The sequence below is a fragment of the Rhagoletis zephyria genome, unplaced genomic scaffold, assembly GCF_001687245.7.
Source record: "Rhagoletis zephyria isolate East Lansing unplaced genomic scaffold, Rhagoletis_zephyria_1.1 Rzeph_scaffold_15435, whole genome shotgun sequence".
Classification (NCBI taxonomy): Eukaryota; Metazoa; Arthropoda; class Insecta; order Diptera; family Tephritidae; genus Rhagoletis; species Rhagoletis zephyria.
This window is the reverse complement of record NW_016172502.1, coordinates 7,541-13,009: the sequence shown is the minus strand read 5'-3', so window position 1 is coordinate 13,009 and position 5,469 is coordinate 7,541. Positions and strand designations below refer to the sequence as shown.

Sequence of the window (5,469 nt, the reverse complement as noted above, 5' to 3'; positions counted from 1 at the left end):
AAGTTTATTTCATTCTATTTTATTTCCCTTTTTATAATCTCAAAACTTTCAAAGAACTTTTTTTTTGTTAAATATTGATCAATTTTTAAAAGGTTTGAAATTTTCTTAAAGTGCGGTTAAGCGTGACAGTGCAAGCGCTTTTTCTAGATCTTTTCTAATTTGAAAAAGTTCAAATGCAAATATTTATTTGGTATGGGAATATTTTTAAATAGGGTTGCCATATTTTTACTAAAACTAAATATAAAAATTTGAATTTTGATAAAATCATAAAAATGTTGCATAAAAAAATCCAAAAAATATTTTGAAATTAATTTATTTTCGTTGCGTGACGTATTTAAATATATATTAATGCGTTACACATTTTGTGTCTTTTTTGCGCGCATTTTAGCATTTCTAGTAAATTTCCCAGGTCATAGATTTTTATATAAGCATAAAAATATTTGGTAGCAGAATTGAAAGTGGAATTTTCTGCATTCACAGTGTAAACAGACAAAAAGTAATATCAGAAAGTTCGACTTTTGGAAATCAAAACTGCTTTCAAAAGTAACTTTATATGCAAGGTGCTGCAATCTCTTTTAGAAATTCTTGAGTTTGACTTGCGCTTGCCACGTCTAACACCCACTTTAGTTTCTTTATTTTTCCTTATTTTCATTCCGCTGCACATTTATTCTCGAAAAGATCGCAAAATTTAATTACAAGTCAATTGCACTGATTCAATAACACTTCAAATGCAATGAGAGAATAAAGGAAAACTAAGTGAAGTGAATAACAACACAAGAAGAATAAGAAACTGAGCACAGCAAACAACAGTCAATAAGTAATCTGAAGAGCAACAAACCACCAAGTAAAACAACAATTTTCAACATTCAGACAACATCGCTAATAATGGCTAATAACAGAGAACAACAAAAATAACAACAGCAGTAAACACAACTTCAACCGCAACTTGAGAAGCCGCAACCGCCACCGCTGTCTGAGCGCGACGGCTGCATGGCTAAGTGCAGTGCGAGTAATGAGAAAAGTAAATAACAGCAGCAGCAACAACAAGAAAAATAAAGAGTAAAACCAATTTTATGGCTGCGCATAATTTGCGAGTAAAGCAACAGCAGCAACAAAAAAAACAAACAATAATAATAAGCAGCAAGCACAATCCACCGCCACAACAACAACAAAACCAAGAACTTTAAACTGCTTAATGGCAGCAAAGTGGTGGCCCGACTGCAACAGCAACAATCGCAGTCAGCGCATGCAACATTGCTTCGTTTGTTTTTTAGCTGCTGCCGCTGTTGTTGTGGCTCGCAAATTGCCCGTTTGCCTGGCTGGGCAAACACTCGTCGCGTCGTCTGTCGATCAGCAATCAAATGCTTTGGTTTTGTAATTCTCTTTTAGTTTTTCAATGCTGTTGGTTTGCTGCTGCCATTGCAATAATGATTGCCTTAAATGTGCTGCTGCTGCTGTTGTTCCTCGCCAACGCGCTGAATTTTGTATATTTGTTGCAAACTCTGCTGCTGCTGTTGGCGCTGCTACTGGGCCACTTTTTCCTCCGGCTAATGTTGCTCATTTTCATGTTTGCTTTTATGTTATGTTGCTGCTGCCGCTTTTGTTCACATCGTCTTTTATTGCATTGCGGCGCATTGTTGCTACTGTTTTTGTTATTATTATACATAGTTGTTGTTGCTGGTGTTGTTGCTTGTGCTGTTGTTTCTGCATTTGCCGTGCATATTGGCGCGCACGCATGTGTTTAGCATTTAATTAATTTTGCGCTAGGCCAAGCGAGTACAGCTGCTACTGCCGGTGCCACTTTGTAGGTGAATAGGCATTTGCTGGTAAATATAATCTACATACGTACTCTGTGCGTTTGTGTGTTGTATGTTTTTCCACCGTTTGTTTTCATTGCTTATTGTAGCCATTAAAGCATCGCCACCATTGGCAGCAGAGCATAACCGAACGTGTCTAATAGCACGGTGTGAAAATTTACGACACTTCGTTTATGAGTTGAGGTTCTTGCGACTTACCTACTTTTATTTTCATTGCTTTCATTGCTCTTGCTCTTTGTGGCGAATAAACTTTTTAATCTATTTTCTGCATCGATTCCGAAGGGCTATGAAACGTAATGTATTTGCATAATTTTTATTAAGAGCTAGCGCAGGGAGTTCTAACTTAAATTTTGTCCTATTTTACAGAGAATAATATGCCATTCTTGGATGGAGGTGTATTTAACCCGCGATCACTCGCTCGGGGTGTATCATATACCCCTCTACTTATAATTTTGGTTATATTTGTTTTCCTACTTGTGTCTGAACCTCGCCCGTTCTAATAACTGAGTGTAATGACCCACTTTATCAGCTGGTACACGCTGATTATTTGCGTTCATTCGGTTTGGAAAAAATTGCTTTAAAACTGGCTTGGGGTATATGCCACACCCCGCGAGTAACGACGTACATACATACTAAAACAAATTCCGGAGTGATCGCGGGTTAAAAACCGCTTCTAACATCAAGGTAAAAACTACATGTTTGTTCATGGCACGGTCAAAATGAACTTTTTGAGTGGCCTGCCAATGGTCACAGCTCTTGACAAATAATTCAGGAAACCATGGTTAAAACATTTACACTCCAACAAAATTTTGCCTAGAAAAATACGCAGTGAAACTGAAGGTAACAGTACGGTTAACAAGGCCGAAATTTGGGCAAAGTAATTTACGTGCGATAACTGGTAAATCGGAGAGCATGACTGAGGCAGTTTTAGCCCTTAACCACTTCTCTCCCTCGAACATCTTTCAATTTACAACTGTTGAACTAAAATATGAGATGTTTTAAAATTATTTATATTTGTATAAGAACAAGTGGATTTTTGTTTGATAAATAAAATATATTTCGCCATTAAATGATAAATTAGGAGTGGTAGTAGGTAGGGGTCTCCTTGACAGGGTGCACGTGGTTGTGCGATAAAAATTAGAGGTGGGTGGTTAAAAATAGGCTACACTCCATAATAAAGCAAGAAAAGCCGAAAAAAGGTATCATTCCAGCCACAAAACCTACAATAAAATGAGGAGCTTTACGGCTTGAACAATTAAATAAGCTCCCGGAGTACTGCAACATTTTCCAGGCCATTATCTATGCTGCAACTAAAGCAGCTGATTCGATTGCGAACCTAATTGGTCAAAATGCACTTGTACGAATTTTCATGGATAGCACCGTGACATAGGCGGTATATTGCGCCCCATCTTCATCACAACATATCTTTTCATTCTATATACTCCAGTAAATCCAGGAAAGCTTTTGGAGGTAGGGACTGTAAGTGCTCTCTTTGGCTACATTGGGCCCATGCTGTTCTTTCGTAGCCTCGATACGACATCACATTAAAACAGATGGTGCATTGGTTTCTCTTTAATTCAGTCGAAGAAATGACAGAGATCATTCGACCAGTTTCTCGATTTCAAGAACTGCGTCGACGCGCGATCTCCACAGAAGTTTAGAGTGCAAGATAAGACCCATATACTTAACCTCGACAGAAATAGGATACACTGCGTTAATAGAAGGATCAATATACACTGGGTGCGAAACACAAATGACTTGAGGGATCAGAGCAGGCAGATATGCCAGCCAAAGCCGGCTTCGCTAATATAATATTTAATCCAACATTGTAAGCACCTTTGTGGGACACATTCAGGACACTGTCTCGCGTGTCATAATTCAGCTTTCCGTAGATTCCGACTCAGTTCTTTTCGTCACAATGAGATCTCAGGAATCATCCAAGCTAATCTACCACACACGGTTCCTGGTACCCATATTTCAATCACAATAATTGCTCAAATAAATAATGCATACCGCAATTCAAAGAGCTTTTAATCCCTTTTTATAAATAGTACATATAGGTTTACTTGGAATATCGTAAGTCCCTAAATGATGGTAGCATTCGATTTATTGACAAATGGTAAACTCAGTAAATTTAATAGACGAGCTTGAAGGTCTAAGTGTAAAAAACATTTATTTGATTAGTGAGTAGGCACTGTGGCCAATAGTAATCATCTATTACCACCTCTGCATGGTTGAAAGCCAGATGCATCTTTGAGAGCCATCAAATTATAACTTAAGAAAGTTTTATTACATGGCAGCTGAGAAGTACATGTGAGAAAATTTCATAAATCATACAAAGAATATATTTGCTGCAAATGCAGCAGTGCATAGCATGCAATTAGGCGCGCGGGGTTAGTAGTCACGCGTAAGCACATATCAGGACATTTTTCTAAATCGATTAGTAATTGTTTCTAGGGCCGTTAGATTTTCCGGTATGCCTCCTATTCAATCATGCCAGATTGCCTACACTACCTATAGAATTTTAATCATAGAAGTGCTTGTATGTGCAATGGAACCTACAACTAAAAATATTTGCTTTTTGTTTTAAAGCCTAGCACTCGTCGTTTATTTTAAGCCCCATTTCTACTTCATTTAAAAACTGTAAATATGTATGTGCTATATGTCACCGAATTAATTATTCTCAACCGCCCTATAATTACTAATAAAACGCTTCGGCGCGCCTTATAATTAAATTTCACAAACATCGTTTGAAAGAAATGAGAAATTCTACACAGGTAAAAACTCACCTTTTAATTTGTTAAGTTGACTGCTGGTCAGGCGTTTTCTGTCTTATAAATAGTCGAGTTAGCTGGGAAATTTACAATAGTGTTTAGCTTCTGTTGTTTTGTTTTTTTTTCCAGTTTTTAATTTTTATTTATTTATTTATTTTTTGTAGTATTAATAACGGTTATGGCTCGTGCGAATGAGAAATTTTCTTTACGCCCCTTCTACCGTACACCTGTTTGCCTATTTAACATTTAATTATTTGTGCTTTGAAAGAAAATATTTGTTGTTTTTTTGCTGTTTTTTTCTACACTTTTCCGCAGAATCTTCCACTTTGCAATTATACACTCCCATAAAAGTTGACAGCTGCAAAACGTTGACAGGTATGTTATCGTGTTTATTTGCGCTTCTTTTGGTGTCGGTAGCCAAGGGAGCAGCACCTTCGAGTAAATAGGCAATTATTTTCACGCCGCGCAAATCAAATCGACACTTGGTATTGAGCGATAAGCCTGTTTATTTATTTATTTGTTGTTTTTTTTTTGCAACTTTTTTTATTTCTTTACTGTTTTGTTGGTTGGTCTAACTGCTCACTTTGTTCAACAATACAATTGGATTTGCTGATTGATTTTCAAAAATATAATTTTCTTTCATTTCAATTTGTTTTGTTTGCTTGTCGTTTCATTCGCAGGATTTAATTCAATTTCAATTATTTTTGATTTTGGACTTTGGTTTTCGCCAATCCTCTGGCGCTCGTTCACTGGCTTATTTTGATTTCCTTTGTACGCGTTGTGTTTTGACATAAATCAATTTCCAGCCAATCACAATTATATGCCACAAGTAAACACACTATGACAACAAAAACAAAAAAAAACACTACAACAAAAAC

At 36.7% G+C, this 5,469-nt stretch overlaps 1 long non-coding RNA gene across 1 annotated transcript in view; it reads right to left on the bottom strand.

The window, feature by feature from the left end:
• Positions 1–5,122: 5,122 nt before the first annotated feature.
• Positions 5,123–5,469, bottom strand: part of LOC108379030 (uncharacterized) — a 2,670-nt gene continuing 2,323 nt past the window's right edge. Inside the window, exon 2 of the long non-coding RNA XR_001849448.1 lies at positions 5,123–5,429. This is a non-coding gene — a long non-coding RNA (uncharacterized LOC108379030). The remainder of the gene's footprint in view (positions 5,430–5,469) is intronic.